Here is a 21,597-nt window from a genome sequence, read left to right as displayed (position 1 = left end):
TCCACTAAACTCCTTAGCACTTAAGTATCAGAGTCTTATTCCTCTGCCCATCAAAGTGTCTGTTAAATTACTGATGGGATTAACATGGGGGATGGCAGGGTTGGTGCCCTCCAGAAGATGTTAGACTACAGCTCCCTTTGTCACTGGCAATTCTCTAACTGACTAGGGCTGATGGGAGTTGGAACCCATAGCATCTGGACAATACCCCACAGGCTAAAGCAAGCAATACTGTATGCGGAATAGAGGTCCATAATTTTTTGTGCACAGAAGACCAATCTACTGTGGAGTGAATAATTATGCAGTTGCAAAGTGTTGGGGCAGGGTTGTACCTGCAGCTTCTTATACTCAAGCAGGAGCTGCTATTGTGGTTCTCGTAGGCTTCTTTACTATCAGTTGGCAGATTCTCAGGAACTATGATCATCATGTGTGGGTGCTCCCTTTGGATCCTAGCCAATGTCTGCTTTTAATCTAGTTCTGTGCTTTTGTGTCACTTCAGACTTTCCAACTCAGAAGTATTGAAACTCTTTAGATGTGAAAAATGTGATTTGCCCAATTCTGATAATTTCTCAGTTGGCAATGTCTAAGTGTACATCATTATGGAAAAAACCGACATTATCCTGGCATGGAAAATACGTTATGCCAATGTTACAGGAGAACACAGTAGTATAAAAGTTTATGGTTAGTACGTAGAGCTTTTTGAATAAGATAGCAAGTAGTCAAAAGTATTAAATTATATAATTGTTAACTATACTGTATCTCAAAGCAGAATGCTTAAGCCTTAAGCATACTGACTGCTTTCTTAATAAAAATGCAGATGTTTACATAATTACTCACATTTATGTTATGTAGATGGGGCTAATCAAAAATATCTGATAGCAGATACATCCTAAGAACTATTATTATATTATTATATTATTATATTATTATAGTACATGTATTGTAGTTATCAAATAATTATAAGCACTGGTTACAGATAGGTAGCCGTGTTGGTCTGCCATAGTCAAAACAAAAAAATTCCTTCCAGTAGCACCTTAAAGACCAACTAAGTTAGTTCTTGGTATGAGCTTTCGTGTGTGTATCTGAAGAAGTGTGCATGCACACGAAAGCTCATACCAAGAACTAACTTAGTTGGTCTTTAAGGTGCTACTGGAAGGAATTTTTTTTGTTTTAATTATAAGCACTGTTAAGGGTTGCTGGAAACTGTGAGAATCTTTTAGGGAAATAATGTGTTTTTCAGTGTGCTGTAAAGGTACAGGGTGGACACAGCCTTAATTTGTGTCTTTTTCTTCGAAATTATCAAGCACTATTTCACAAACTGAAATAGAAGATAGGTACTTCTGCTTTTTCTTTTTAAAAAATATGTTTATTAAACAATTTCAACATAACAAATTATCAGTCCAAATAATCAGTTACATTATTTTTCCCCTTCCCCCCATCCCTCCCTCTCCCCCCCCCCCCACCTAGGACTTCCCTCAGCTCCCCTCTCTGGTTTCTTTACACATATTGTTCTCTGCATGTTATAAAATTGTACATATCCTTGCCTTGTCTATCATATGTTGAACTAATAAATTTGTGGATGTTTATTCAAAACCTGCCAAGGAGTCCAGATTATTTTGTTGTCTTTTTAGATAATTTGTAAAAAGTTCCCATTCTTCCTTGAAGTCACAGCTGTCCTTAAGACACAGTTTGTATGTCAATTTAGCCAATTCCGCATAGTTCATCAATTTTTCTTGCTATTGTTCTTTCGTTGGGATTTCCTCATTCTTCCATCCTTGTGCTAGCAAGACTCTTGTTGCTGTTGTAGCATACATAAATAAGTTCTTTATTTTTCTTGGCAGGTCTTGTCCTAGGTACTTCTGCTTTTTCAAATTAATATTAAAATCTTTGCAGGGAACTGTAACTTTAAAAAGTGAACCAGAAAACCCCTATTCTTCCCCTTTGTTCCTGTACACAATGAAATAGTTTCAATGAAACATCCTGTCAGTTTTTGCCAGTTGCACTCTGTGAGTAGCTTCCTCTCACTGCTCAAGAGTATCTAATCCACAAAGCCAGGACAATCTCAGTAGCCATGTTAATCCCTCAGAACAAGTAAAGTGATTTTAATTCTAACATTAACTAGTGCAGTAAAAAGCATAGTATAAAAGTACTGTATGAAGTGGGGACAATTGCAGTGATCACCAACTATGACTATCTCGTCAACAGTATGGTATTTAGGCGTTTTCCATGCGCTCTGGCACTCATCACGGTCCTCCATGCGCCAGAAGTGGTTTAGTGTCATGCTGGCCACATGGCCCAGAAAACTGTTTGTGGACAAAGGCCAGCTCCCTCGGCCTGAAAGCGAGATGAGCGGCGCAACCCCAGAGTCGCCTTCGACTGGACTTCACCATCCAGGGGTCCTTTACCTTACCTTATTTAGGTCTATAAAAACATAGTTCAAAGAATGCTATCTACCTACCTAATAAAGACATTGTCTCCTTGCAGTATTTCTTACCCACTCTACCCAAAGATCCTAGGGTGGGTTACAGCATTAAAACCCAATGGGGAAAATATTTTCAAACAAACTACAATCATAAAAATAAGGTGGGTCCTAAAAACATACACCTCACATGTCAAAAGCCAGGTTAAAAAGGTGTAGGCTATTTGGCTTATTGTGTCTTTTACCTCCATGAGGCAGGGTGATCTATCCCAACAAGTTGTCACCTGAAAGTGTTTCATAACCTCAGACAACAAATGACACAACACTGGCTCTCTGTTGGGCTACCGTGAGACTGGTTCCAGTGAGTGGGAAGGATAAGAGAGAGCCAAAGCAAAAAGTGAAGCACCAGTGCAGACTGTCCTAAATTGTCTATATAAATCATGATGTGGAGGATAAGAGCCTGATCACGATGCTATTTCATCAGAACGTTTTCATCATTTATTTGTTGAAATATGCATCTGCTGTTATACTCTGGCTCAGCTGTGGCTGGCTGTTAACCAGAATGTTGGTAGTGTGAGCCCACACAGAGAAGGCTGTGGGCAGGATTCCTGCAATTGCAGGGGATTGAATTTGATGACCCTCAGGGTCCCTTCCAACTCTAGAATTATATTATTCCATGTAGCAGCATCTCTCTATGTACATGATGCTTTCCAAGGAAGAGGCATGGCAGTTCTTTACCCCAAGAGGTTTATAAACCAAACAAGGCACAAGGAGATGGAGGAAGGGGGAATACAATCATAAGTATGCAACACAGACCCCCATGCTCAGAACAGTGATACAGACAGCTGTGGGACACTGAAAATTACACACACACTCTCTCTAAAATAAGCACATTCTTTACAATCATTAGAGGCAACTGTAGGTAAGCAATATATAAATTTATTTAGCTAATAAATAATAATATATTCCACATAGAATTTCTCATGCAAGTATCAGCACAGAGTATCATAGATGTGTTTCCAGAGGAACATCACTTTTCCTGTTGACCTGTCCCTCCAGTTTTAATTTCCTTGCCTCCATTCATGCTGTTTCTGTGCTTCCTGTAAACCAGAATCCAGGAAATTTCTGGTTTTCCTTATTTGATAAACAATAGCCTATTGTGCTTCCTAATGATGGCTAGCCAAAAAGGTCATTCTGTCAAAGTAACTGACTTTCTCAGCCCTAGGTAGGAAGGATTACAGAATGACAAGCCTACACTTCAGCAGTCCTAAATTGGCTCTTGCTTCTAATGTGTAACATTTGACAGTAATGAAATGTGCAGACTACTGGCAGCTCTAACTCTCTCCTCTGCTAGTGTCCAGCACAGCCTTCCATAACCTGGATGTTTTGACAAAAACATGCTGGCTGGGACTGATGGGAACTGTAGTCCCAAATATCTGGAGGGCACCAGGGTGGGGAAGGCTGTTCTTGCAGATGGCAGTGTTGAGCATGAGACTGAGTAGCTTTAAACAAGTCATTCAGTGAGTTATTGGGAAGCTGAAGGTGCTATAACTAGTGCATTTTTTCTAGAAAAGGAGGTTGCTTGTTCTCTTATAATGGCAGTGGAACCCACCTAACAGGTCTGGAACTGAGTTCCTGTGAGTTCTGGCTGAAAGAAATCCCTAGGCATAACAACAAATAACCTTCATGTGCACATGTGCCAATATTTTACAAATATGTAAATATGTAAATATGAAATGACCCTAAACTTGAGGACCAGGTCACACAACTACTTAATGGGCATTGTTCAAAAATGGCTCCAGGTTTGACATGGTTATGGGATTACCTGGCAGCAGCACAGGTGACCATTTACATTTCCCACAATACCACTGCTGGCATAGTATTAGCGGGTCTGTGGCATTGTGGGAAACTAAGATGGCTACTCCCAGACTTGGGAGGTGTGTGTCAGGATAGGAATCAGCACTGGTGAGCCCTGTCAAGACTCTGAGGGTCCAATAGTTGTCCAGGGGTGCTGACAGCAGGGCTGGTTTGGTTGTCAGTCCAGGCAGACATTTTTTTAATCTACCTGGATTGAATAGCATGTGTAAATTTGCCCAACGGTATTTATGACAAGAAGAAGCAACCACTGCACCTGGGTTGATCCATTCTGGTTTCCCCCCAAGTTGGGTATCAATAGATAACTAAGGACCAGAAGACCAGAAGGGTTTGTAATGAGAGGTCACTATAGCATGCACCTGGAAATAACAAGAATATTGATAGCCATACAATTATGCTTCAGCTGCTAAATTCTGAAGTGGGGTGGGGGGAGAAGAGATGGCAGGACCCTCCTTTTCTGTTCAAACAAGGCAGGAGAAAATGCAGCCTCCAGCAGAAATGGCTCCCTGTCCTCCTGCTCACCTTTCTATTTTCACGCGTTCTTTCCTTTTCTGGGAATAGACAGCTGCAATGACAGGTCCAGGGAGTTTCTTGAGAACTGGATCCTGGCAGGCTTGCTTCTGCGGGATGCTTGACTTGCCCTCCCACGCTTTCCTCATTTCTCAGAAAAGCCTGGAAACCAAAAGGTTGAAAAGGAGGGGGCAGTGGAAGTTGCCTCAGCAGTCCAGGAAGAGAAGTGAGTAAGTGGCTTGTCATATTTAAGTGCCTCTGGCTGCCTTTCTCCTGCAGCCTAGGAAGAAACAGCTGGAGCTACAGCAGAGAAGAGTTAACAGGTAAGTGCTGTTTTCATAACACTATTTGAAATTATGTGCTGAAAACAAGAACTGTATGGTGAGAACTTTTTCTTGTTTGAACTACATTTTGTATGTTCTAGAACCTGAAGTTTTAAAAATTAAATCTCAGCAAGTTATCACTGTAGGCTATTATTCCAAATCAAAGCAGCATACATAGTGAATGATCTTGTTCTTGAAGAAGGATCTATCATTTCAAACTACTAGAGTTTTGTACATTTTCTTGTTTGTTTTTGTCAACAGTTAAGGGTGTGTTTGAGGAGAGGTTCTATTTTTGGTGGTTAGGAAAGGAAGGGCAAGAGGTGAGATGTGTTTAAGATGCAGGAACATAAAGTTCAGGTTAAATAGATGGGAAAGCCACAAAATCTTAACAGTAGGAGTAGTTGGATGGTGGTATCTCTGACAAAATGCAGTTTAAGTAGTTTGCATAAACTTCAGTTAAGGATAACCGGGATTCAATCTCTGTATATGTGTGTGTGTGTGTGTGTGTGTGTGTGTGTGTGTGTGTGAGAGAGAGAGAGAGAGAGAGAGGAGTAAAACTCACTGAGGACAAGTAGCCGAACTTGGATTAGAGTTAAAATGTACAGAGGTGTTGGCAAGTCACAATTTCAGCCTCAGTTGCCTCTGTCAGGTGGGGATAATAAATAACAATTTATCATATTATTGAAATATTTAATAAGTAAAGATAGAGAACTTTTGAAGGGGCTGTGTAAATAACTGCCTCAGCACTTATACTTTAGACTTATACTATAGGCTTTTTTTTATAGGGTTAGGCATTCATGCAAATGCAGCTGCTGCACTATTGTCTGTAACTATGGCTTCCTTCACATGTCACGATAAGCCACAGTTTGTCTTAAACTTTGATTTAATCATGAACATGTGTCTGCCCAGGGTATACGGGTCCCCATTCAAATTCTGATGCCTGGGCCACTCAAACAAGGCATACACTGGTCTGACAAACTGAGCCATGGTTTGCTTCAAAAAAACCAAAAGCAGTAAGCCAGAAATAAAGCATGAATATGCCTTATTCTAATATTTATGGGCAGTCACTAGAAAGAACATGTTTGGATTAGGCGATTATTATTTTTGGCAATATTCCTTTTGAAAAAATGGTGTCTCTTCTATATCCCTGTGCTCCAATCAAAAAGGCAGAAACACTTTTGTGCTAATCCAGCAAATGGGATTCATGTGTGGGAGCTGCAATAGAAAGGATTAGTTGTAGAACTGGGTAATGGGTATTGTGGCAGGGTATAGGTATGAGACATGGAACTTGTGCAACAGAAGAGACATCTTCCACTTCCTACATTCCATATCACTTATCTGAACCGCACAGTCTCTGCCCACTCAGAACATATTTTGCCATAGTGAACTGGCTTGAATGCAATGAGTACTAGCACTGCTGAAGTCAGTTGAGATCACAGTCCAAGGGAAGAAAATAGGTGTCGGCCCACTGAGTGCCAGCAGTTCTGAGACACTATACTCCCCCATCCAGCTGCACACTGAAATGATTGTGTAAAACTAAAATAAAGCACAGCTTCTATTTCCCATTGTTGCACTCACAACAACTGGCTTGAGGAAAAAACTAGGAGGATAACCTAGCAGCTACAAGGGTAAAAAACGCAGCACATTAGAATTGACAGAAATGGAATTAGTTACTACACATTAAAAGATTATGTCGATAAGTGCCTTCAAGTTATGGTGGAAGACACCTCAAGACAGAGTCCGACACCAAACAAATTAGGGAAGGGCCATAGCTCAGTGGCAGAGCACCTGCTTTGCATGCAGAAGGTCCCAGGTTCAATCCCTGGTATCTTCAAGTAGGGCTGGGAGAGAGTCCCTGTCTGAAGTAGTGGAGAGCCACTACTAGCCAATGTAGACAGTACTGAACTGAAGAGACCAATGGTCTGACTCAAGCTAATGCAGCTGCCTGTGTTCCTAAATTTCAAGTGGGAGAACATTCCAGAGCTGTGGCACCACCACATGAAAGGCTTGGTGGTGTTAGTTTGGAAGGGGAGGATCCCAGTTGCCCTCATACAACACAAGAATGAAAGACGGATTGGTGTTGGCTTTGGCCAGGCCTATGTCTGAAGGAGAGCTCTTGGGCTGTTTCCACAAGCCATTGCATCCACCATGGCTAGCAGTTGATACTGGGTGGTCTCTCTTTTTAATGCTACTGATATACTAGTTTTTCACCTATGTTATTAAGAGTTTTGACATCTCTAGAAATATAATTGCATCTGGCTTTCTCCTACAGATGGCCGCTTCAACCAGCAGGAATCCCACATGGCTGCCTAGCTCTGAGAACTGAATTCCATAGGCTTTGGGAACAATTGAAACGCCCCGTGGATTCAGTTCTACAGCTAGACAGCAACTAAACTCCAGGAGCTGCCGAGTTCACTCGTGTGTTATCTTGTGTGTCATCAAGGGGATCCGTCAAGACACATAACCATAAGCCAATATAGCTGAGCGTTTGCCATCTACGTGGATTATCCTTTTTAGGTGGCTCTCCTATTCAAGCAGCTGCATGCATGCACACCCCAAATTAACCTGGGTGGAGCTAAGGTGATGTTGCCACACCTGCACTTTGACATTATCATATAATCCACTCACCTCTTCTTTCTACAGAGAAATACCATCAGCCTAAAAGTGACAGTATGATGCAGTATAAGCCCTCTTCTGGGTCCAAAACACCCCATGTGTCACAGTCATGCATTCTTTGAACACACACAAAATGTGTGTTGCCTGTACTCGCTTAGGGCCCTCGTATCTACAGGACCGCCTCTCCTGATATGCCCTGCAGAGGACCTTAAGGTCCATGAATAACCATAGTTTAGAGGTCCCGGGCCCTAAGGAAGTCAGACTATCCTCCACCAGGGCCAGGGCCTTTTCAGTGATGGCTCCGACTTGGTGGAATGCTTTGTCCCATGAGACTAGGGCCCTTCAGGATTTAACCTTCTTTCGTCAGGCCTGTAAGACAGAGCTATTCCGCCTGGCCTTTAACTGGAATTCAGCCTGATCTTTTATTTTCCTTCTCTTCCCTCCCCCTCCCCTTTTATAAAATCACCCGCTCTGAGACCCCACAGCTAATTCTCCCCTGGCTTCCTCGCTGGCCCAAGTAGGACCAATTCAGCCAGCTAGCCCTGGGGATTATCTAATTGATTTTTGAATTTTATTGTTATTCATGTTTTTATACTGTATTTTATGCTGCTTTTATAATTATTTTAAAGTGTTTTAAATTTGTTGCTAGCCACCCTGAGCCCAGTTTTTGAACTGGGAAGGGCGGGGTATAAATAAATAAAAAAATATTGTTATTATTAGCCAAAACATGGGTGGCATCTCTATGTAAAAATAGTAGATGAGTGTGACTATCTGCATACAAGTTACAGTATGAAACCAATGGCTGAGAAAGTTAGCATTGTTAGGTTAAAAGGCAATACTTTAGATGTGCAACCCAAACCTATACATGTTTATTCCCATGTCCCACTGAATTTAACTTTGATCCTTACAACTGTCACTTTAAAAGGCTTCAATCTTATACATGGCCTGAAGGAAAAGCTTGGCCACCCCAATATTGTCCCAACAGCTTGTATGGACCCATATGCCTAATCAAACAGGGTATATTTAGTAAAATTCAGTCTTTAGGCATTACTCTTTTCATACAGCACCATGAGCAGTTATCAGGCACCCATCCTTCTGCACCATGAAGCTTACAGAGCTTTCCCATCCTTTCTAAGATAAGTACATATAGCCACATTAGGGAGGAACTCAAAAGATTAGTGCATGGATCAAAGTCATAATATTATTATTTGTATTTTACAACTATACCCGTCCTCTTGTTCATTCCAGAACTCTGTGTACTTCTTGAAACTAGCAGAAGAGATCTTATGCTATGCTGTACTACAACATCTGCACTTCACAGTTTGGTGATACGACAGGAATTATTTCCTTCTTTAAAGCATGAGGATACCCCACAAATAAACAATACTATTTATGTCAAACAGTCATTTCCACCCTACTTACGATAAGTTATCACAAAGAAATGTTCACACAGTAAAACATGCTTGTTTTCCTTTATTTAAAATGCCCTATGTCTTGCATATATACAAAGTGCAGCCTGATGGCCAAGCAGAACTCTTTACAATTGTTCATCTCACTAGGAAAGAATCACAAATGGCATAAAACATATTACAGGAGGTGGAATTCACAATAGGGTTGTCTGTGCTGCTCTTAAAAATAAAGGTACTCTGATCCTATTTATGTATGTTGTGTGTCCATTGTCACAGTGTGACCAGATTCTCAGTATACCATCACCTTGTCCTGTGACCTCCGGTTCAGTTTCTGAATAATTCCATAGTGAATTCTATGGACATTTACTTAAAGTAGCCAATGTTTGGCCAGGGGTGGGGGAAGGAAAGAAAGAAAGAAAAGAGATCCCTCCAACAATGAGGGGGGGCAGGAAGAATTTATGGTGCAAAATGGTAATGTACTACTAGGAAGATAATGTGCCAGAAATCCACAGTCAGTTTTTATAAGTAGATTTTTGGTTGATCCAATTGAAAGGCTACACTACTGACATTCATTTGGAATCACTCAAAAAAAGAGCAGGGGTAGACAAAATGAGGAACATCTTCCTATTAGCACAAGAGAAAAGTATGTGTGCATATTAGTGAGTATACAACAGCCACTAAGAAAGTTATTGGAACCTATAAAAATGTCACAGAAATATCTCTTTCAGTTTTCAGTATCATTGCCGCCAGATCTTGGGTCTAAACAGAGAGATACATGTTCAGTCAGTATTATTTGAACCACTTTCATTATCTCTTTGATTTCTTTTTCTTCTTCCTATTGCGGTCTTCACTGCTGTCCTCAGCTTCACTAGCAGTTGGGGTGGGTTCGTTTCGGATGATTCTCTTCTCTACCCTGTATTCTTGTTCTCCAACTCTAGGGTCCCCTTTCACAATAAATTCCCCACTGTGGTATGTTATGGTAACATCCGTCCTTGGATAGGTGCCATAGACCCTTCTGAGATCGTCTTTCACAAATTCCGGCAAGTCCCTCCTAGGTCCCACAATCCTCTCAAGCTTACCCCAATGGAGCTCTCCTCTCAAGGTGAATCCCTCAGGCCACACATCCCAGCCTGGTCTTTGGTAGGCTGCATAAGGAGGATAGTTAGCATAGGGGTTGTACAGAGGAAGAGGGCTAACTTGGGGGTAGTACCAGAAAGGGTAAGGATAGAAGTAAGGATTTGCACCATGGATGTGATGGTACTCCACTTGGTTTGCTGGATTTACGTTGTAACCATTGTTATTGTCCATAATCACAGCAAGAGGCCTGTTGTAGAAGTTGTGCATCTGGGCTGGAGGGATCATGGGGGCGTGTGCAGTATCTGATGGTCGACTTGGCCCAAGAGGCAGATAGTTATAAGGCAAGGTCTGCATCATAGTTGGATAGTACAGAGCCATACTGGGAGAAGGTGCATACAATTTCTTCTCAAGCAAGCATCACTTTTTCACATCTGGTTTCTGCCAAGCTGTTGAGACAAATGTAAGAGGTGCTGAACTGTGTCAAAGGCAAATGTGCACAAGCTGATTCATTACAAAAGTTTACCACCGCTTGTGGTAAAGCTACATATTTAGCTACACACTTTCGTTATCTGTCCTCATGGGCCTGCAGAAGCTAAGGCAAACTGAGAGAGGCTTGCTGTTCTTTTAAGAGTGTGATGCATACCAGGATTTATCACATGCCTGGCCACACAAGACAAACACACACTTCTTAGAAACAGAGCTTTCACAATAGCATGTGCCTTAAACAATATACTATAATACTTAAGTGGCTTTGGAACCCGTTGGGACAAGCCTTGCCGACCCATAATGGTCTTGCCGGATAAGCAGAAACTAGCAAGCTTCACCCCCCCACACACACAGTTTTATAAAGCTGTCTATTTACACTCTCCTGCTTTGCCAGGATACAGAGATTGCTGCAAGGCAATTCAAATAGATACTTCATTTTATGCACATCAGAGAACGTGATTTTAAAAGTATTTTCAGGCCTTAATAAATTGAGCCAGGACAAGACAAGTAATTATCTGGGTGTCTGCCAAAGTGTTCTACTACCACTAAAAACTGTTTTATTTGTAGAATTATTTATAGGCAGCCTTTAGGGCAGGCATCCCCAACCTTTGGCCCTCCAGATGTTTTGGACTTCAATTCCCATCATCCCTGACCACTGGTCCTGTTAGCTAGGGATCATGGGAGTTGTAGGCCAAAAATCTGGAGGGCTGCAGGTTGAGGATGCCTGCTTTAGGGACACAGTCCACCCAAGACCAGTTTACCACTCATAATCACACTATAATTCTAAAACAATTTTAATAGCAAAATATTTAAGAACATCAAAATGAATGTTCAGTAAAATAAATTCCAAGAAAATATAAATACTTTCTATTATCAAACAGCTTTCTAAAATAACAGTCTTGATGAAGCAGCAGCAGCCCAAAATATAGCCCTCTTAAAAATTTGAAGAATTTGTCCATTCCTTGTCTCTTTGGGGAGAACTTCCATAATGTCAAGGTCATTGCAATAATATATCACCCTGCAAAGAGCACCCTTATAGCTTCTCCATTTGGATATAGCAAATGAGAACCAACTCCATCTCCTGGTACTAACAAAGATGACCATCAGAAGTTGAGGAGCTGCTGCTGCTAACATAGATCTGCCTCAGGATTACGACAGCCAAATGAGGACAGCTATAACGTCTCTGCCCCTCTCATTGTCCACAATGTTATTTCAAATCAAGGAGAAGATACCTCTTCAGCTAATTAGATATCAAAATCCAGTCACTTCCAATATGAAAATCAAAGAGATTTGAACAGATCTAAGACCTGAAGCCAATACTTTTGCCCAGTTGTTTACTCAACTTTTCACCTGCTTCAAGATCCTATAAATCTAACCCTCAACAACATGCCCCGATATCTTCAATCTCTCCCCTATCACACATGCCGTCTCCCTCCTACCTGATAATTCCACTTTGGTCTACAAAATTTACAAAGTATTCAAAGTCTGTGCCCTTTAGGTTTCCTAGGAAGGAGTAGAAAGAAGGGATTCCATGAGGCTGAAGGCAGTTACAGTGCTAGCAACTTCTGGGGTGGCACTCCAGCAATTGCTAAACATTTAGTGTCTCTGGCACAGCCCAGCGGGAGGTAGGCAAGGAAACATAATTAGCTGCCTCTTTAGTCCTCAACGGTTCTCTCCCCTCAAGCTCAGATTTCAAGCTTTGTTGTTGGGAGAAAAGAACACAGAAATGGATAGCAACCAGGTGCAGACACTTGAATGAGGGGGGGGAAACCCAGCTGGGAGAGTCTCAAGGGCTCCACTTACTTTGCTCCCCCTTGGTGTTTTTTTAGCAGAAGCTTGGTCCCTTGCTGCAAGGATTCAGGCACAACTCTTCCGAAGAAGAGGCAGGCTCTATTGTAGTAACCACTGCTCCTAGCACCGACCAACTCAGGCTAGGTTCCAAGGAAGAATGGTTTCTAGGCAGACAGCAACAGGCACAGGTATGACGCATAAATTGAGGTAAGAAGCATAGGATCAGCCTTCTGCCCTATCTATGGCTGTGCATACATTTGTGGCTTAAAATGCAGTCAGGTCACTTCTCCCTGCTGCATTTCAAGTGACGTTGGCATACTGCTGAACCCACCAGAGAGGGTGGGGATGTCTTCACCAGATGCACATTACCTACAGTATTTGGTTTTCCCATGCCTGCAACGTTGCAGAACTGCTCCCCATTAAACTATCATCCACAATAGCTATCCTATCAGCTTAACTGTGCAGTGAGTGTGGCTTACAATTTCAAATTGGACGGCAGCTGGCTTGATGGAAAACACATCAAACTGCAGTATTTCTCAAGAAACTACAGGATATATATGGCATATACCAGGCATCGGCAAACTCCGGCCCTCCAGATGTTTGGGACTACAATTCCCATCATCCCTAGCTAACAGGTCCAGTGGTCAGGGATGATGGGAATTGTAGTCCCAAACATCTGGAGGGCCGGAGTTTGCCGATGCCTGGCATATACACACAGCTTCAAACACCAATACACCAGAGACTGATGGGGCTCTGGTCAGTGCCCAGTTATCCCTATCTATGTATGCTGTTAACAATAAACCAGTGTCTCTGCTTCCTGAAGGTCATGGGTTACCCCGGCTCTCTTCTACAGTATTTTCTACATACAGTAAGGTGTGTTTTTTATTTTTAAAAATTTGAGAAGTATATTTTAATAATATGATCCCCCTGCCTTCAGTCTATTATCTCATCATTCAGCAAGGGATTGGCCCAAGCCAAGGAGAGTTGTGTTCTCCCATGATTTTAGCACTGCCACAGCTGGAGCACAAGCTGGACCTCCCCCAAAGAGGAGAGGGCATAAGCTTCTCAATTCTGCTTTTTGTCTCTTGATTAAATTCCCAGAAATAGGCATCTCATTACGCAGATGGCCACACACTGCTTCTTCACTTTTCTGTGTCTGGGCTTGATGCACAGCTCACACACCACCATTTTAAAAAAGTCCCCCCCCCCTCTTGCATGACTGTATGTTCATCATTAAGTCTGAGCAGATTTAACCATCTTTCTTGATTGACCAAGACTCCCCCTGGTAGTTCTCACCCCCCAATTCCCCCCAAAAAAACCTTCTGTTGCCAGTGTCTCATATGTAGCAGTTTTGGATAATTAAAAAGGTGGAGACAGAACTTACTATCAACTGAAGGACAGTCTTCATTTTCCTTTGCGGTTATCAGTGGTGGACTTTTTTTAACAGGTGTTTTTTTTTAAAAAAAAAAAGTTGTTTGGGGCAATTCTTAAATTTGTGGGAGTTGGCATCACATACATATTCCCCCAAACCTGATAGTATAGAAAGAAAAACACAGCACCATTTAGCACCTAGAGAAGTCAAGGATGCAGTTACATAGCTGAATGGTTTCCAGAAACTAGCTTACAAACTGCAGTTCGTAAGAAGAACGAATGAACAAATAAGTCACAGCATTAGTAGCATGCAAGAAGCCTCATCTACCAGGCCAAAGAAAATAAATACAACCCAACATAAACAGAGACCAGAGGCCTGCAGCCAAGGTTTTGATATGTATGCACATAACATCCCCTACCCACTGGGGGGCGGGGGAGAGAGACAAGAAGGAACATCTTCCTTCCCCCACTGTCTGGGTTCACCCATCTTTCTGTCCCTTAATATCTTAACCTTTAGCACCACTGTTTTGCCTCATCCTCTTAATCCTATTGCCTTCCTCAAAGATCCTAACTACCAACAGTACTTTTCCCTTATCTCTCCTCCCCTCATCACTCCTGCCAACTTCCTCATCTATGCATCCTCTCCCTCCTGCATGCTGTTCCCAGCCACAGGTGCAATACAACATAACAGGAGAGAGCACTCAAATTAGAGAATGTATTGTTGTGGGAACAATGATTCTAGTATATGGGGGGGGGATTTGTTCTCATTTTTCATTTCCACCAAACCACATAGATTAGACAGATGCTTGGATACTTGCCTAACACTAGAAGTGGTGGGTTGAAGGCAGAGAAAAGAGATGTTTAAACATTTGCTTATTCTGAAGTGCACCAGATAGTTTATGTTGATGCAGGAAGCTCAGATTATACATGCCATCATGACTGCTGATGTTTTAAACAGCAAGCTATTTACACTACATAAATGCAATTTAAATCTGTGGGACTACTCAAGTGGGCGGTATAGATTGTAGTGCATCTTACCATTGACTCTGGAGTCAAAAGCATTTTCTAAACTGAAAAGCTGAAAGACAAAGTTTTGAGACTTCTTGCACACAATAGTGGGAGATGAAACACAGGTGACAGACCAATAAAATGCCAATTTAGAATGTTTCTGATATATGCCAATGTCACTTGCCAAGATCTATCCAGGAAACAGGATCAGTGGTTAAGGAGAACATGGTTTCTCCATCTTTAGGAGAAAAATGGAGGGTGTGTGTGATTCATTCCTATATGATAAACGACACCTGTCAAAGTGCCATCTTCTATACCATGGGTCAGCAAACTAAGGTCCACGGGCTGGATCAGGCCCAATTGCCTTCTGGATCCGGCCCACAGACGGTCCAGGAATCCCCACATAGATCACCAGTGCGCGCATTCTTTCCCTCTCCCTCACACGGTGGCGGCGCCTCTTCCCTCCCTCCTCCTGGCTTTTCCCTGCCCTGCCTAGAGGAGGAAGGGGGCTGGGCTTTGTTGGTGCCAGCAGCAGCAGTACTCGAGTGGCCGCCATTTTAAGCAGCCCCTCTCCGGAGCTCTTTCACACGCCACTCATCATCCCGCCGCAGCCAACCCCTGCCACTCGCAAGACACAGGTAAGCAGCCACTGGGGCTTGTGGTGCTCTTGCATCATTTCCCCCCCCCCAAAGATACAGTCCAGCCCCCCCACAAGGTCTTAGGGACAGTGGACCGGCCCCTTGCTGAAAAAGTTTGCTGACTGCTGTTCTACACAACTCTTAGGTGTTGAGGAACACAGGAAACTGCATTATACCAAGTAAAAAAGAACAGATCCAGCTAGCTCAGTTTTGTCTACTGACTCAAGCATCTCTCCAGGATTTCAGATAGGAGTCTCTTTCAACCTTACCTGGAGATGCACAGCATTGAACCGGAAACAAATGCTCTACCACTGAGCTATAGCCCTTCCCAGGGCCATCTTAAGCATATCCGGTGCCGTGGTACAAAGATCCCTCTGGTGTGCCCCCCCCCCCGTTCCCCAGAGTTATTGACCTTTTTTTTAAAGGAAGCTAACACCACACTTGGGACGCAGGTGGCGCTGTGGGTTAAAGCCTCAGCGCCTAGGACTTGCCGATTGAAAGGTTGGCGGTTCGAATCCCTGCGGCGGGGTGCGCTCCCGCTGCTCGGTCCCAGCGCCTGCCAACCTAGCAGTTCGAAAGCACTTCTGGGTGCAAGTAGATAAATAGGGACCGCTTACCAGCGGGAAGGTAAACGGCGTTTCCGTGTGCGGCTCTGGCTTGCCAGAGCAGCAATGTCACACTGGCCACGTGACCCGGAAGTGTCTTCGGACAGCGCTGGCCCCTGGCCTCTTAAGTGAGATGGGCACACAACCCCAGAGTCTGTCAAGACTGGCCCGTACGGGCAGGGGTACCTTTACCTTTACCTTAACACCACACTTACACATTATCTCTAACAAGCCGTTAGAACAAAATAAAATAAAAAGGAAGAGAAAAATCTAATTAAGTCCTCAATTCCAAAGCAAGACTCATTCAAGACTCAGCAATTCTTCTAATTCATCCTCATGATTCAAATCACCACATATCAAAAAGTTAAAGCAATCACCAGTTTGTTGTTATTTAAATAAATTGATAAAGACACAGAATGAAGTTCCTGGCCAATTTGTGTTTAAGTACAAAGCTGACGTTTTCAAATATTGTGGGGGGTGGGGGTGGGTGTAAAGCAGTGACATCCTGAACCTAAAAAGGACACAAAACTTGGGTCACAAAGGCTGCAGCCCTAACTGCACTTACCTGAGAGTAAGCCCTGCTGAATCTAATAGGACCTTAAAACCCGCCCCAGTCTTTAAAGGACTTTTTGTTGGCGTTTGTTTGTTTTTAACCACTAACTGCATGGAGAGCATGCTCTCGAGTCCATCCTTACCTCCGAACTGAGTCCTAATGGTAGTGTGCCCCAAGCTTTTCCCTCCCACCACCCCAATCCTGAATGAATCCCTCCTCCACCTTTTTCCTCGAAGGAAGGGGCGGGGGGGAAACGAGGCTCGTTTGCCGTGCAGGTTTCCTCAGCAGTCCCACTACTGCTGCAGGGCAGGCAGGAGGGAGAAGGGCAGCACCACATAGCTTTGTGCATCGCTGCCACCGCTGCCTCCTCTCCCAGGCAGGAAGCAAGAGAGCATGGCTGGCCATAGGAAGAGCTGCCACCGCCGCCCAGCATGCCCTCGCAGCTCTTCCTGGTCGATCCCAGACTCCCACTGCTGGGTACCCTTGATGGGCGGGTGCCATGGCGCAGGGCGCCACTAGCCCTAATGGGTAAGATGGCCCTGGCCCTTCCTCAACAAATCTCCCCCACCCCTTTGCCTCTAGTCATCATAGTTTGAAACAAAATCAACACAAGTTGATTCTTTTATCCATTACAGTCCAGAAAATGCTACTGGTTCACCTTATTGTTGCTTCCTTTTTTCTAGCCGCCTTTAGCAGCTATATGACAAGCAGCAAGCAGCAATCCAGCAGGTGAAGTTTTCTCCATTACCACATATACATGTCGGGAAGATCTGCTGCTGAATATGTGGGTAGATCATAACTGTTAAGAGAAACATAACAATTCCTCCTAAGTCTAAGACTAAGAAAGTTATTTTTTTTTTCTTAAAAGGCTCTTCTTAACTATACAGCTATGAACTTGGGAGTCCTGGTTGCAAAATTCAGCTCAACAATGTACTCAATAGAGAGCCATAAGAAAATTATAATGATTTAATATCTGTAGTCATGAAATAAGAATTGAGACCTACCTTGTATAATTGTAAGACCAAAGTAAATCAGAGAGCTTTGTATTAAAATTAATAATACCTAAAACTACTATTTTCAGATTTGCTAAAATATTACTTAATGAGATTTTCCACTAGATTTTCAATTAACCAGCACCTACTATATCCCAATGCTATTCTTCCACCTAATAGTAACAAGTACACACACCTTTTGCTATAACATTGTAACTGAACAGCTTTGTAAGTGTAATCACCTAGGTCCTCTTGTTACTTTTAGCTAAGTAGCTGCCATTAGGTAATTTTATCAGCCACATGAAGCAGCTGAGGTAATTTAGCTATCTACAGTTATTATGCAAAGAAGGAACCAATTAACATATGAACAATATAGCTGAAGCTCCAGAAAAAGCTGTTATTTCATTAGCCTATGACTATTACCGGATTAATGCAATCTTTAAATGGCAGGTTTCTTATTATCCTTCAATATTATTTGTTAGACTTTGCAGTATGGATCAAACCTGTAGCATTCACATGGATAAAAATAAATAATGCTCCTTTATTGCAAAGGAAGATTGCATATAGACTGCAGTAATCCTGTGAAGAAAAACAAATGCCAAACATGTAATTTTTTTCAGGTTTGTGATACATGGTGTAAACAGTAAAACGTTTCACTGATCATGTGACACTCTTTATTTCATTCCAATTATCTATGCCTACTCAGAAGTATGTGCTATTGAATTCAATGGATCTTACTCACAGGTTAGGCTTGAAAGCAGGTGAATGACACAGTGACTAAAATTACTAATATTTTCAGAAATGCCCATTCCAGGTAGGGGAAGATTATCAACAAACATATTATCATGCAAGTAGACTTTCAAGGGATTAGGGTATGTCCACTTATAGCTTTACAACTGGCTGAAAAGCTAGAAGCAGAGAGTATGAATAAATGGACAGTTCTTATAATAGAGGGAGGTGTAAAAAGTAGCGATTCCTTATGGATTCGTATTGGGACCTATGTTTTTAAACTTGTTCATAAATGATGCGGAGCAATGAGGTGGCCAAGTTTGCTAATGAGTCTGAATTGTTCAGGGTGGAAAAAACAAAGGATTGTATGACTCTCCAAAAGACCTCTCCAAGCATAGTGAATGGACATTAAAATGGCAAATGCAATCCAGTGTCAGCAAGTGAAAAGTGATGCACAATGGGGGTGGGGGGGGAACCACCTAATTTTACATAAACAGATTAGGCTTAAACTGGCAGTGACTGACCAGGAAAGTGACTTTGGGGGGGTGAAGCAGATAGCTTGATAAAAATGTGACCCAGAGTATGGCAGCTTTGAAAATGGTGAACACCATGTTAGGGAGAATTAAGAAAGAGATTGAAAACCAAACTGCCAGTATCATAATGCTATTTACATAAATCTATGATGTGAATGTACTTGGAATACTGTGTACATTTCTAATTGGTACACCTCAAAAAAGTTATTGTAGAGCTGGAAAATATTCAGAAAAGGACTGGCAAAATTATTAAGGAGCTTTAGCAACTTCCCTATGCGGAAAAGTTACAATATTTGGGCCTTTTGGGATTAGGAGAAAGGTAAAAGATGAAAAATTATGTATAAAGTAAGTGACTAGGCCTCTCTCACAACACTAGAACTCCACACTATCCAATGAAGCGTACTTCTGAGTAGACATAGTTAGAATTGCACCGTAGACAAAATAAAATATTTAATCCAACACATAGTTAAACAATGGAATTTGCCATCACAAGATGTAGTAATGGCCACCAGCTTGGATGATTACAAGAGGAGTTTAGACAAGTCAATGGAAGATAAGGCAGCAAGCCATGGTGGCTGTATAGTACCTGTAGTATTGGAGGCAATATATCTCTGAATACCATTTCCTTGGAAATCACAAGTAAGGAGAGTGATGTAGTGCCCACATCATGCTTGTGGATTTATTTTTGTTTTATTTGTTTCATAAAATGGATGTACTGCTTGATGCTAGAAAACCTCCAAGTGGTTTACAAAAAGAATATAAAACAATATACATCTTGGTAAAAACAAGTAAAACTTTCAACAAATTGAAACAAGCAATAAACTAAAAACATACCAGCACTCTAAATATATTGGTAGTCTTGTCTAAATGAAAATGTTTTTAGCAGCTGCTGAAAGGAGTACAGTAAAGGAGCCTGTCTGATCTCCACAGGCAGAGTGTCCCATAGGCATCTGGTTGGTCACTGTGAGGACAGGATGCTGGACTAGAGGGGTCCAGCAGGACTGTCCATAAATTAGGCTGACATTAGGAGCCTGATAGATAGACCCTTATATTGAAAGGGGACAGAAGCATTTGTTAAGCCATATGCATGAGGTTGGTGAAAACTCTGGCAAAGTTATCAGACCCCCTGTTACGCCATTGTGTGTGTGCTATTTCAGATACACTGATAGCTACTAAACAGCTCTGCCTACTTCCTTACCTCTAAACCATGGGTAGGCAAACTAAAGCCTGGGGGTCGGATCCGGCCCAATCACCTTCTAAATCTGGCCCACAGACAGTCTGGGAATCAGCGTGTTTTTACATGAGTAAAATGTGTGCTTTTATTTAAAATGCATCTCTGGGTTATTTGTGGGGCATAGGAATTCCCCCCCAAAAAAAACATATAGTCTGGCCCCCTCCCAAGGTTTAAGGGACAGTGGACCGGCTCCCTGTTGAAAAAGTTTGCTGACCCCCGGTCTAAACAAATAGCTGTATGATAGCCCTCCCTGGGCAAGTGGAACATGTGAGTCATTTATTAGTAACAATAGGGGAGACAAAATAAAATAATATTCATGGGACTGTGAATAACCACCATCCTCTGACTCATACATGGTTCTGAGTTCTCAGGAAGACCAAATAAACATACCAAATGATTTTTTTGACCACTGTTATTTCCTTTACCATTGTCTCCCATATTTTCCAGACTATTTTGGTTTTGAGGCACACAATCACACTGCTTTACAGTGCACTCTAATCATGTCTATTCAGAATTAAGTCCAACTGAATTCAATGGAACTTACTCCCAGGTAAGTGGAGTTAGGTTTGCAACATTAAATAACATTTAATTCCACATATCCTCCCGTGGTTCAAGATTACAATTCTGAATTCTGCCTCGATAACACATTTTATTTGTGAAAAATATTACAGGCAACATTCAACAAGCTCATTAAGGCAATTTAACTTGAATGTTTTATTTATAGATCTGTATCCTACCTTTTTACAGTGTTTCAAGACAGTTAGCAGCTAGCTACAAGAAAACATAATCATAATAAACATCACAGCAGCCAGAATGAATAAATCAAACCAGGAGGAGCCAGTAGAAACTCAAAAACAGAAAGAGCAGTCCAAATGCCATTGAAAACATCATTATGTTGGTAATAATATATAGCTGAAGTTGGAGTTTGTTGAATTTATTGCGATTTTATAAGTTTTGAAAATGTTTTAAATGGACATTTCTCCCCCAGTACATTTTCGGAGTCTTTTTGGAGACAAATCACTATAGTCTGGAGAAAAGTAACATATTTTGTCAAATCATAGTATGCACTTGTTTTACTACATAGAAATACCTTTTGCTGCATTAAAGCCTATAATTAAATATGTGTGCGCGTGTGTGTGTGTGTGTATATATATATATAATGTAATAATGCCCTCACCTTTAAAAAAAAAGTTGATAAAAAACCTTTTGTTTTGAAGAACTATGTCGATGAGACTATAAACTGAATAACAAAATGTAAACTTTTTAAAAAGGAAATAAATGGATTTTAATTTAAAAATGGGTTTTAAGATTTCATTTTTTTTAACTGGGGAGAATATAAATCTCAGGATTTCTACCCAAATCTAGGAGCCACTCTTCGCAGAATCAGGAGCCTCTCTCTCCCCGCCCATTGGAGCAGCAAAACACCACCTC

The 21,597-nt window shown here is 41.8% G+C and overlaps 1 long non-coding RNA gene across 1 annotated transcript; it reads right to left on the bottom strand.

Moving 5' to 3' along the window:
• Nucleotides 1–9,196: 9,196 nt before the first annotated feature.
• On the bottom strand, nucleotides 9,197–21,446 carry LOC310844216. Its single transcript, XR_014564003.1, has 3 exons — nucleotides 21,344–21,446; nucleotides 17,337–17,477; nucleotides 9,197–10,672 (listed from the first exon to the last, which is right to left on the bottom strand). It is a non-coding gene; the product is annotated as an uncharacterized lncRNA (long non-coding RNA).
• Between the last annotated feature and the right edge of the window lie 151 nt (nucleotides 21,447–21,597).

This window comes from Podarcis gaigeae (assembly GCF_964106915.1).
Source record: "Podarcis gaigeae genome assembly, chromosome: 5".
NCBI lineage: Eukaryota > Metazoa > Chordata > Lepidosauria > Squamata > Lacertidae > Podarcis > Podarcis gaigeae.
The sequence above is the reverse complement of the archived record's forward strand: the minus strand, read 5'-3'. Positions and strand labels throughout refer to the sequence as shown.